The sequence below is a fragment of the Meles meles genome, chromosome 14 (assembly GCF_922984935.1).
Source record: "Meles meles chromosome 14, mMelMel3.1 paternal haplotype, whole genome shotgun sequence".
Taxonomy (NCBI): domain Eukaryota; kingdom Metazoa; phylum Chordata; class Mammalia; order Carnivora; family Mustelidae; genus Meles; species Meles meles.
In genome coordinates this window covers 75,635,129-75,647,924 of record NC_060079.1, presented here as the reverse complement: position 1 = coordinate 75,647,924, position 12,796 = coordinate 75,635,129, and the positions used below count along the sequence as shown (strand labels likewise).

Genomic DNA, 12,796 nt, shown 5'->3' with positions numbered 1-12,796 from the left:
CATTTACTATAGCACCAAGAACCATAAGGTACCTGGGAATAAACCTAATCAAAGAGGTAAAGGACCTGTACTCGAGGAACTACAGAACACTCATGAAAGAAATTGAAGAAGACACAAAAAGATGGAAGATCATTCCATGCTCTTGGATCGGAAGAATAAACATTGTTAAAATGTCTATACTGCCTAGAGCAATATATACTTTTAACGCCATTCCAATCAAAATTCCACTGGTATTTTTCAAAGAGCTGGAGCAAATAATCCTAAAATTTGTATGGAATCAGAAGAGACCCCGAATTGCTAAAGAAATGTTGAAAAACAAAAACAAAACTGGGGGCATCACGTTACCCGATTTCAAGCTTTACTACAAAGCTGTGATCACCAAGACAGCGTGGTACTGGCATAAGAACAGACACATAGACCAGTGGAATAGAGTGGAGAGCCCAGATATGGACCCTCAACTCTATGGTGAAATAATCTTCGACAAAGCAGGAAAAACCTTCAGTGGAAAAAAGACAGTCTCTTCAATAAACGGTGCTGGGAAAATTGGACAGCTATATGTAAAAGAATGAAACTCGACCATTCTCTTGCACCGTACACAAAGATAAACTCGAAATGGATAAAAGACCTCGACGTGAGACAGGAATCCATCAGAATCCTAGAGGAGAACATAGGCAGTAACCTCTTCGATATCAGCCACAGCAACTTCTTTCAAGATATGTCTCCAAAGGCAAAGGAAACAAAAGCGAAAATGAACTTTTGGGACTTCATCAAGATCAAAAGCTTCTGCACAGCAAAGGAAACAGTCAACAAAACAAAAAGGCAACCCACGGAATGGGAGAAGATATTTGCAAATGATGGTACAGACAAAAGGTTGATATCCAGGATCTATAAAGAACTCCTCAAACTCAACACACACAAAACAGATAATCATATCAAAAAATGGGCAGAAGATATGAACAGACACTTCTCCAAGGAAGACATACAAATGGCTATCAGACACATGAAAAAATGTTCATCATCACTAGCCATCAGGGAGATTCAAATTAAAACCACATTGAGATACCGCCTCACACCAGTTAGAATGGCCAAAATTAGCAAGACAGGAAACAACGTGTGTTGGAGAGGATGTGGAGAAAGGGAAACCCTCTTACACTGTAGATGGAAATGCAAGTTGGTGCAGCCACTTTGGAGAACAGTGTGGAGATTCCTCAAGAAATTAAGAATAGAGCTTCCCTATGACCCTGCAATTGCACTGCTGGGTATTTACCCCAAAGATACAGATGTAGTGAAAAGAAGGGCCATCTTTGGTGGCTTTTTGCAGCTTTTCGGAGTTGTAGTGGAAGCAAACTGTCCGCACCCAGACCTCCGCCTCAGAGAGAAGCCTCAGACCGTTCCCCTCTGGGTGGTCCAGAACCCAGACTCCCCCTCTGCAAACTCCACTGAACAGCACGACCTCCCACAGGCGGTGTGCACCCCCAGCCACTGTCTCAGTGGTCGCCCAAGGCCCCCGCTTGTCTCTGCACCCCCATGCCACTAAAACCGTGAGCGATATTGGTCCGGGCAAGCCCAGACCCAGGTGGCTGCTATTGCCAGGACTGCTGTCTGGAGTCCAGGCCCACACCAGGTACGCTGATATCCGGCAGAGGCACGGGCCATGGAGGGCTGTGGGCCGAGTGACCCCGATCTGAGACCAAGCTGGGTTCTCTCAGGTGCAGGCTGGGAGCGCCCAGACCCCACGGCCACACAGGTCGCAGAAGGCTGCGGGTCCAGAAACCACAGACTGACGCCCACACTGGGTTCTCTCAGGTGCAGGCAGGAGTGCGCCCAGCCCGAGCAGTGGGGCAAGCAGTGAAAAGCTGCGGGCTCAGGGACCACGGACTGGAGTCCTCACCTGGCTCTCTCTGGCATGCGTGGTCACCAGCAGTGAGCATCCTGGGACCGTGGGCTTAGACCTGCACCCGTGACCACCTGATTCCACCAGGCGGATCTTAAGATCTTTTGCTCTTTTTGAGTGCTTTTAACCAGTCTCCAAGTTAATGCTCCAAGTTTGAGTGCTCTGTCAAGTAAATAAATTAAAAAAAAAAAAACAGAAATCTCACCGTGTCTCCCCCAGGCTTCATACCTTTAGTCCCCCCGTCACGGCTGGGAGTTAGGGCTCGTGTAACCTCCAGCCTCTTCCCCTGTGGTCCTGGCCTCACACCCCTGCTCTGGCCCCCCGGCATGCCCAGGCCATCCCCACTGTGCAGACCGCCTGTTCGTCCCGTAGCCGTCCCCTGACTTGTGCCCGCCTCTTTCCTGTTTCTCCTCCAAGATGGGCTGTTCAGAGAGTCACTCTCCTTCCGGACGCGTGCCGCCCAGCTTCCCCAGGCCTGTCTCACTGGCCTCCCCAGTGCGTCTCATCATCGTCTTTTTCTGTACCTTGGTGCCTTAGCACCCGGGCGGAGGTGTGGTCCGCCTGGGCTGCGTCAGTCTTGCTCCCTCTGGGACATAAGGACCAGCTCTCCCAAGAACTGTCTTTATCCCAAGATGGGAACAGTGGGAGGGAGAGAAATTCCTTAACTCCAAAATACTTGAAGCCACCGTGATCGTAATACAGTGCCAAGCTGGCATGAATTTTGAAGGATCAGCTCCTTCGGGCCACTGTGGCCCAGTGGGGCCCTCCCCCGGCCCCGCTGCCTCCGCGCCATGGTCACGCTGGAGAGCAGGGCCCAGGGGTCCTGGCTGTGGGGGCGCGTTCGAGAGACTGGCAGAGAGCTGCACAGCCGCCGCAGCGAGGCCTCTCGTTAACCCTTTGTGGCTTGTGACGCCTGGCCTTAGGAAGTGGGGGGATCGCTTGTTTCCTTTTTGGGGAGACTCCTGAGAGACCAGATGACATCTGCTACTTCAGCCCCCGGGGAAGGTAGTTCCTGCTGCTGCTGACCACAGGCGGTCCCAGGACAGGGGAGGGCGGAGAGGAGGCAGACCTCATTTTCTTGTCTTTGTTATTCATATATACATGTTTCTTGGGTGTCTCTATATATATGAAAGATATGAAAGTCATTTTGGACAAGGAAAATGGCCAAGTTCCTACAGACAGAAAACTACAATTCTTGGGCTGTTTGATTAGGAAAATGTCTGCGTAAGCACAGTGGTAGCTTCCCTGAGTCCTTCTGCTTCTCATGATTGCAGGAACATTTATAAACCTAAAAAAAAGTCCAGTAAGGGGAAAACAAAGCTGTTGTTCTGTTGCTTCTGAAATGTTTGAGGAACCGTTTAAACCAAACAGAGCAGTTATCTGTTCTCTGCTAACCACGAAGCAGCAACCAGGGAGATTTTAGATTCTCACCGGATTTTGCTCTTCCCTGAATAGACTCTGTGTTAGCTTTTAAGTGCTTTTGAAAAGCCAAGTATAGACCAGATTGTGCTTTTTAGTAATATTTGGGGTCCCGGGATCCACCCCTGAGCACTGGAGAGGCCAAGGTGTCACGAATCCAGAGGAAGAACGGCGTGTTCGGCCTCAAAGCCGCTGGCTTCTGTCCACTGAGCCTAGCGGTAATGTGGCTTTTAAAGGAGGATTAAAAAAAAGAAAGAAAGAAAGAAAAACCATTTCTGGTGGAGGTTTTGTATATGAAAGGGTTGGATTCAATTAGTTCAGTGCATCCAGTTCCCTTGAAGCCCCAGTCGTCCCAACACAACATGTTTTTCTAGTAGTTTTGGACCCAAAGAACGCTGGCTGCTGTCAGCCACAGTGAGCAGCCGCGGGTTTAGGACTCGCAGGAACGTGAGGAAATGGATCCACTTTACATCAAGTGTTTAGCAGCACGTTTAGTAACAGCATGTTTAGTAACGTTTAGTAACTTCATTTGTTGCCCACTCTTTCCCGGAGTCCAGAGTTTTAGCGGCTCCCCCCACGGTTCTGAGTTGAACCGAGGGTAATAAGGGCACTGGAAGGATTTAAAGGCTCGGGGGACAGGTAATTAATCAAAAACCCCATTAGGCTTCATTTTCGTAGCTTTTATTTTTTTAAAGCTCATTTCTTCTTTAAAACTTTAAAAATGGAGATTCACACATTACGTGTGGACATGGGGTCCTTCTTCCGCTAACAGGCAGGTTGCTCCCCTCTGGTTTGCTTTCCTCCCCCTTGCCTATCGGACCGCCTCCAGGTAACCAACAACTCTGGAGAGGATTTAAACTGGTTTTAACAATATTCTTTACAAAAGGTTACTTGGGAAGGTGAATCTGTTACCAAAGGAATTGAGTCCGGAATTCCAGAGCGCACTGGAAACGGAGCTTGGATCATTGCAGACTCCCGCGGGCTGGCAGTGCCGACCAGCAGGGGGCGTCCTGGGGTGGGCGCGCAGTCCTGGCTGGCACCAGACACAGCAGTGAGGTGGGAGGTGGGCGGTGGGGGGGCACGTGTGCTGGTGGTTCCTGAGGAGGAGCACTAGGGGGTTCCTTTGGTAGCGTGGGTGGTGTTCTGGAGCTTCGTAGCTGTATCTGGAGGTCATCTGAGAGTCTTTCGGCTCATTCTGTCCCGCGTCACTGAAGAGGCCTGTGACTGGCTGTCCCGTGGATCCTGGGTCCCAGGGCAGTAGGTGCAGGATGCCGGCGTCCCCCACTACCAACCCTGTGGCCTTGCCCCATCTGGCTGGATGAGGCAGGTCCCTCTGACAGTTGGCAGGGCTTGGCTTTGACCGCAGCTCCCTGTCCAGTGCTCCTTCTGGGAGGCTTGCTCCTCCAGAGCTATGAAATGCTGCCTTAAATCAGGGAGTGTGGGCTCAGGCCTAGCCAGGAACCCTCACCTGCATCCGAAACAATTTTATTCACTTTTGGGTAGGCCTGACTTCTAAAGTGGTTATCTAAGAGTTGTTTAAATAGGTGTGTGTTTGGGCACCTGGGTGGCTCAGTGGGTTAAGCCGCTGCCTTCGGCTCAGGTCATCATCCCAGGGTCCTGGGATCGAGCTCTCTGCTCAGCAGGGAGCCTGCTTCCCTCTCTCTCTCTCTCTCTCTGCCTGCCTCTCTGCCAACTTGTGATCTCTCTCTGCCAAATAAATAAATAAAATCTTTTAAATAGGTGTGTGTTCTCTTCTTTCTAGAATAGTCAGCAAACCACCTAAAGAGGAATGACCTCCTATGACATTTTGTAATAGTGCTTTTGTGTTGCTTCAGACTTAAATTTAAGTTGTATTTCCAAGCTCCCCATTTCTCACCTAAGAAAGCAAAACAGTTAAATAAAAACCACTTTGTGAGGGGTTTTTTTTAGATTTTATTTTTATTTATTTGACAGAGATCACAAGTAGGCAGAGAGGCAGGCAGAGAGAGAGAGGAGGAAGCAGGCTCCCTGCTGAGCAGAGAGCCGGATGCGGGCCTTGATCCCAGGACCCTGAGACCATGACTTGAGCCAAAGGCAGAGACTTAACCCACTGAGCCATCAGGCGCCCCACCACCTTGTTAATCCAGCCTTAAAATGTTTCTGAAAAACAAATGCTTCAGATGGAACACCGAAGTCATTCCCCTTCCCTCCACTGCTTTTGGCCCATCACTGAGAAAAACAAAGACCCTTGGGGCAAACAAGGTAGGTGGCAGTTAACCTACCTTGAGGCAGAACCAGACCTCTTAGCCCTTTCACCATGCCCTGCGCGTGGACGTCGGGTTGGGACACGGCACAGATTCTTGGCTCTTTCTCCTTGACCTTGTGCCGGGCAGAATGAACATATTTTGAGCCACTGCCGGCCGTCCGTGTGAGCTGCACTCTTCCCTAGCGGGCTTGCAAGTGTATCCCACGAGCCACTGCGAATCAGTTGCTCTACTTCTTCGGAGCCAAGTGTGGGAAACCTCTGCCTGGTCCGCGGCAGTGTAGACAGGCCCCGGTGGGTCATGATAGCTGGAGAGGCCCGAATCTGAATCCTAGGAGCCTGCCTCAGAGCTCATGGTACCCTCGGCCGCACCTCCTCGGCTGCTTCAAAGAACAATCGAGAAGTCTGTTGGCCTCGTTTTACTGCATGTTGGGTTCAGAAGGTGTCTAAGTTTAAGGGAGGCCACCACAAGTCCTCAATAAAAGATGGGAAGGTGGTGCTGTCGATTGGGGATCGTGAAGCATGTTGAATTCAGGTGAGAATATAAACTGGTAATAGTAACTATAGACTGAGAAGCTGGCAAATTGTTCCTTCCATGATCTCCATCGTTTTCTTTAGCTCAGTTTTGAGAAAAAATTGTACACACAAGAAAAATCACACATTAAGTATGTAGGTGGATCATTCCAGAAAATGTGTGTGCCGCCCTCCTGCATTCCAAGCCTGTTCTGCCTCCAGCGGCATTGGGCTTCTCCCCGCCGAGCTGGTCCTCGACGTCACTTGTTACCTTGTCCTCGCTCCGAGTCTTGCTGAATCGCCCATGGTGGGACCCAGGGGTTGCGTGCTCCTGGGACACGGGGAAGGCTGTGTGCTGGCGGGGCTGCACAGAGCCACTCTGTTCGCTAGCGTCCCAACAGACTTCACTTAACACACAAGGTCAAAGATGAAACTGCTAGAATTGTCAGCTTCTGAGCACTGATTCCACGGTGCACGCTGGCAGGTTGCAGGGATGTGTGCTCGTGCTGCGTAGACACCTGGGGGTGCCTTCCGGTGAGGACAGAAACGGAGCCCGGAGCGGAGCCGGGGCCCCGGCTGCCGGCTCCGGGGTCCTTTAGAGCAGGGAGGTGATCCTGTGGGGCAGTCGAGGGCAGAAGGCAGGGAGGGGACTGCCTCCTCCCGGAGCTGGGGGGAGCCTTCATAGGGCGGGAAGGTGTGAAGGCAAGCACACCTGCTCTGTTGGCTGTAACCAGGCACCCGTGTAGGTCGCTGTGTCTCAGTTTCCCCATCTGTGAAATGGGGAGAACCTAGGGAGTGCGGAGATGTCCCACTGAGTGTTAACTTGAGAGTGTAAGTGGGGCCTGAGCGCTCAGCTCCCCGAGGCGACATCATTCCTGTTCCACCCCCGAGCCACGGGGGCCCCTTTGCGGTGAGGACTCGCGGCACCTTCTTCCCAGGCTCGGCCCTGCCGGCGGCACGTCTGCTCCCCCCAACCTGCGGTGACAGGCCGGCGCCCCCTCTGGCTGTGGGGCCAGGCCTCCCCGTTCCCATCCAGCCCGGTGCCGGAGCCCCTGCCCTGACCTGGTTCGGGGATTTTACAGCTGCTCTCTCCAGACTGTCAGAGCGGGCCTGGGGGTGGGAGGGGACGGTCCTGTCACCCTCACTGGTCACTTTGTTTTAAACGCGGCAAAATAACTGCCTGACAGTGGTCTGGCATTGAAAAATCTCTTTGTAAGCTGCCTGGCATGGCCGGCTACCGAGGCAGCGCTCGGAGGACCCCATGTGGCATTAGGGACCATAAAGCGCCAGTTTATCTCCCGGACCCCTGGGGGCGGAGTGGGAGGGGACAGCGGAGCGGAGACCCTCACTTCTTGATTTCAAAGGCGCCGCCGCCCGCTAATGCAAGAAAGGTGCTCGGGGGCATCGTTTCCGGGGCAGTCAGTGGGGCCGGCGAGGGTCGCCAGGCAGGAAGCCCCCGTCGTGGCTGTGAAGCAGCCCCCGAGCCGGAGAGTGACAGCATCAAAGCGGCCACAGGATGCGGCCCGAGCTGGCCCCGGCAGGCCGCCCACCAGCCGCTCGGGCAGGCGGGACGCGAAGCTCCGGGCAGGCTCCGCTCAGAGTTCAAGGCCCTTTGTTTTTTCACCTGTTTCCTCCAGTTCCGAGACACTTCTGAGGAGCTGACGTGTCACTGTAGCAGCCACCGGCCCATTTCTGCAGGGAAGCAACGCCGGGCCAGAGTGGGCAGAAGCAGCCGCTGGCCGGAGAGGCGGGACGGGTCTATGCCATAAGGAAGGCCCGCTCCGTGCGCTGTCCTCGCACGCGGCCGCGCTAGGTCACCCCGGCCGCTGGCGGCGGCACACGGGGGTCCCCAGGGGTGACGGGCAGCGCGGGTCACACGGGTCCCTTGTGCCCCCGAAGCCCAGCCCCTCCCAGCCTCAGTGGGACCGCGCGGGAGATCATGGCCGCAGCGACCACAGCCTGAGGTGACAGCTTCACCGACACTGCCCCGCATCGTGACACTCTGCTCCACCCCGGACCCAGCGTCTGCGGAGGCTCCTTTACTGAGAGGCTGTTCTCGTGTTCGAGCTGGTGTGCTCTGGGGCCTCTGCGGCTCCGTCTCCCGGTCAGCACGAGCCGTTTCTCGTTTCTCGTCCGATTCCCGGTGGCCTGGGCTTCTGCACCGGCCTCGGCGCGCGGGTGGGTTGCAGACTGAACTAGCACGGTACAGCTTCGGCTGAGCCCTGCCTTTTACACTCTTGCCACCAGGTGGCTAAGAAAAAAATGAAGCAGGAAAAATTCAACAATTAGGAAATGACTTGTAATCCCTTCGAATTCCTGCTTCGGCAGTGAAACACGAAACTACAGGCCGGCTGTGTCTGAAGCGGGACAGGCGGCTCCTGCGGCGGCCGGAGGGGCACGTCGGGCAGCGGTTCTGTTGTCCTAAATACTGACCGTGCTGGAGGAGCCGCATTTTGCTAAGGTCAAACTTCGTGAAACTCTCTGAGCCTGTCCCACCTCCCTGCTGACCCCTGGCTGTCCGCAGCCCTCCCGACCGGTTGGGTTTGAGACTGGGGTTCGGTTTTGCGGCTCTTCGGTTCCCAGGGAAAGAGCTGGCAGCCCCGCACAGCAGCGGCCTCCTGCTCGGTCCTGGACACGCCACCGCCGCCGTTTGCAGAGGCCGTGCTCGGGCATTCGGAGTCGGCTGGAGAACCCCCGAGTGAAACAGGCCACGCTGAATGTTAGCATCCCTCGTGTCTCTCTCATTAATTCTGTAGGGACATCCATGCATTGTAGGGATGGTGACGTAACAGGGTAGAAAACACTTTAGACTTCTCCTTCGACTGCGTTTGTTAGAGGCGAGACAGCATCAGAAGACAGGAAGGCATTCTGTGGCATTTAAAGAGAACGGCAGATCTCATCCCGCGAGCACAGAACCCCACCGGTTCGCTCGCCGGTGCGTCTCGGGCTGCTCAGCTTCTCCTGTGCCTTCCAGGTTGCCCTCCAGTCCTCTCATTTATTAACTTTGACAAGTCACCTCTTGGTTGTACACGATTTTCTTCACAATTTGTTTTTCTGATTCAAAGTGAACATGAGTGCCTTAATCCGCTAATGGGAATTAATTGCTTGTTTCAGTGCTTAACTCTGATCCTTTCTCAATCCCCACGGGGATGAGTTTCTTCCTGAAGGATCTGTATTTGTTCAAAACACAATCAGAAAGGCAATGATGTTTTTCTTGTGAAAGGAGCCAGAAATGCAAAACGTTAATTCTTTTTCCTTCTCTTACATAAGTGGTAAAGGATACAGTCGGACAGGCGAACTGTAGACTGGTCCAGTTTGGTCATTCTAGCGGGCTGCACTGGTTCCTGGGAAAGACGTTCATTGTCAGATTTTCTTTCATGAGAAAAAATTATCTTCTGCAGAAGAAAGCTACTGGACTGATTTTCCACGAGTTGAAGTTCACAGCCGGCGGTCTAACCAGGTTCATTTCTATGTAGCACCGCCTTCCTGGGCATTCTTGGCTCTGAAAAATTATTAAGGTCCAACCGGTAATTGAGATGGCCTGATTCCCTCTCCTGTTTATTATGCAGAATATTCATTGTTTTTTTTTAACATTTTATTGATTTATTTGACAGAGATCACAAGTAGGCAGACAGGCAGGCAGAGAGAGAGGGAAGCAGGCTCCCCACTGAGCAGAGAGCCCGATGCGGGACTCGATCCCAGGACCCTGAGATCATGACCTGAGCCGAAGGCAGAGGCTTCACCCACGGAGCCAACCAGGCGCCCCATTGTTGTTTTATTTCTTTAAGAGGCTTCACTGAGAGGCATATAAGTTAGTAGATATTTTTATAAGAGCTTGATGAAGGGAGGGGGCGGGGTGGAGAACCGAGGAAAGAACATTCACTGGGTGCTGAGGCCACGGAGACATCGGCAATCAGTAGAGACAGGGATTCGGCTCAGGCCTGTCACCGTGCATTTCTTTTCTCTTACCGGGCACTGCGATCTCTCATGCCCATCTATGAACACGGAAGCTGCCCTGCCTGACCTTGTTCCCGGCAAGGGCTGGCCCCACAGGGCTGGCCTGGTCGGCCATCAGTGTCCTAGAGGAGGCCGACCTGGGGGTATGTCCTGTACATTAAAGCAGAGACAGAACCACTTCTAAAGGTCACTCTTTGGTTTCCCCTGGAAAAGCCCAAGCGGCTCACCTTGGTATTTTATCTGAGACTCTGACCCGGCTGAAACGCAGTAATGGATGAGCTTCGGGAGCGGCAATGCCAGCCCCTCCCAACCCGAGGGAACCACAGGCAGTTGTCGGTTAGCCCTGGCTGGGGTTTACCTGGGCCAGGTAATAGACTTTTATACATGTCCTGTTGGCCGTGACCCTCCCAGCAGCCCCTGGACATGGGGTGAACATGTCAGACAAAGAACGGAAGAAAAACGACACTGAAAGCTAGCAAAAGGAAGGAAAAAAATAGAGATTGGAGCAGAGATAAAACACAGAAGAACAGAGAAAAATCAACAAAATTGGCAAACTTTTCAATTTATTAAGAAGAAAGATACAAGTAAGTCAGAAATGAAAGAGGGGGCATTACAGCCCATTTAATAGAAATAAAAAGAATTACAAGAAATAGTTGTGCGCCAAGAAACTGGAAACCCAGATGAAATGGATCATTCTTAGAAGCACACCCACCGAGATGAGCTGTGATGAAACAGAAAATCGAAGCAACTCATAATCAGAAAAGAGAATGAATTAGTAATCAAAACCTCTTAACATGGGGCACCTGGGTGGCTCAGTGGGTTAAAGTGTCTGACTCCTGGTTTTAGCGCAGGTCGTGATCTCACAGGTCATGCCTGCGATTCCCTCTCCCACCACTTAAACACTTTAAAAACCAAGGCCAGAACCAGAGGGCTTCACTGGTGAATTCCACCAAATCTCCCCAAAAATTGAAGAGGAAGGAACACTTCCAAACTCATTTCAATGAGACAGCATTCTCTGTTACCAATACCACAGATTACTATCCCTGAGGACGGATGTAAAAATTCAAAACATATTAGCAAACAAAATTCAGTGATAGATTAAGAGGATAATATATCACAACCAAATGGAGTTACCCAGGAATGCAGGGGTGGTTCAACGTTAGGAAAATCAATGTAATACACATTAACAGAATGAAGGGGAAAAAGTTTGACAAAATTCAACACCAGTTTGTGGTAAAAACACTTGAACTAGGAATAGAAGGAAACTACCGCAATATAATAAGGGCCATATACAAAAAGCCCCAAACTCAGAGATGAAAATCAAAGTTTCTCCTTGAAGACCAGAAACAAGACAAGGATGCTTGTAATTTTACCACTTTTTTTTTAAAGATTTTATTTATTTATTTGACAGAGAGAGATCATGAGTAGGCAGAGAGGCAGGCAGAGAGAGGGGAGCAAGCAGGCTCCTTGCTGAGCAGAGAGCCCGATGCGGGGCAAAATCCCAGGACACTAAGATCATGACCTGAGCTGAAGGCAGAGGCTTAACCCACTGAGCTACCCAGGTGCCCTGTAATTTTACCACTTCTATTCAACACATATTAGAAGTCCTGCCTGAAATAATCAAACAAGTATAAGAGATCTCCAAATTAGAAGGGAAGAAGTAAAATTATCTCTATTCACATTATCTTATATGTAGAAAGCCCCAAGATTTCCACAAGAAAACTGTTAGAATAAACAAATTCAACAAAGTTGAAAGATACAGAATCAGCGCACAAAAATTCGTTGCATTTCTGTGTATTAACAAAGAAAAATCTGGGGCACCTGGGTGGCTCAGTCGTTAAGCTTCTGGCTTCGGCTCAGGTCACAATCCCAGAGTCCTGGGAATGAGCCCTTCGTCGGGCTCCTTGCTCAGCAGGAAGCCTCCTTCTCCCTCTCCCACTCCCCCTGCTTGTGTTCCCTCTCTCACTGTGTCTCTGTCTGTCAAATAAATAAATAAAATCTTTTCAGACAAACAAAACAAAAATCTGAAAAGAAAATATAAAAAATAATTCCTTCTACAGTAATATCAAATAAAATACTTAGGAATAAAGTTCACCGAGGGGGTGAAAGACTTATACACCAGCAACTACAACACACTGCTTAAAGAAATTAAAGACAATAAATGGAAAGATAGTTCATGTTCATGGATTCGAAGACCATTGTTAGGATGGATACTAATACTGCCCAAAGTGGTCTCCAGGTTTAATGCAACTCTTATGAAAATTCTCAAAGGTGCATTTTTGCAGAAATAGAAAAATCCATCCTAAAATTCATAAGGAATATCCAGGGACCCGAAATAAGCAAAGTAATCTTGAAACGTAACAAAGTTGGAGGTTTCCTACTTCCTGATTTCGAAAAACTTACTGCACAGCAACAGCAATCAAAACCAGTGTGGTGCTGACATCAAGACACACAGAGACATAGACCAATGAAGACAACAGAGTCCAGAAATCAGTCGTTGCATATATAAATGATTTTGACAAGGGTGCCAAGACCGATGGGGAAAGGACAGTCTTTACAACAATTGGAAAACTGGCTATTCCCTATACAAAAGAACGAAGCTGGGCCCTGACGTTAATTTTTTTTTTTTTAATTTGACACAGAGAGAGAGATCACAGTAGGCAGAGAGGCAGGCAGGGGGGCGGGGGGAAGCAGGCTCCCTGCTGAGCAGAGAGCCCGATGTGGGGCTCGATCCCAGGACCCTGAGATCATGACCTGAGCCGAAGGCAGAG

General features: G+C 50.8%; 1 protein-coding gene across 13 annotated transcripts in view; it reads left to right on the top strand.

Annotated features, from left to right (window-relative positions):
• The window catches only part of GGACT (gamma-glutamylamine cyclotransferase), a 53,545-nt gene that overhangs the window by 30,966 nt on the left and 9,783 nt on the right, over positions 1-12,796 (top strand). The window contains exon 1 of one of the 13 annotated variants that reach the window (XM_045978135.1): positions 5,319-5,554. The exons of the other annotated variants lie outside the window; for them this stretch is intronic. The gene's annotated coding sequence lies outside the window, so the exon portion shown is untranslated. Of the gene's footprint in view, positions 1-5,318; positions 5,555-12,796 lie in introns of those variants that run through there. 13 annotated transcript variants of the gene reach the window in all.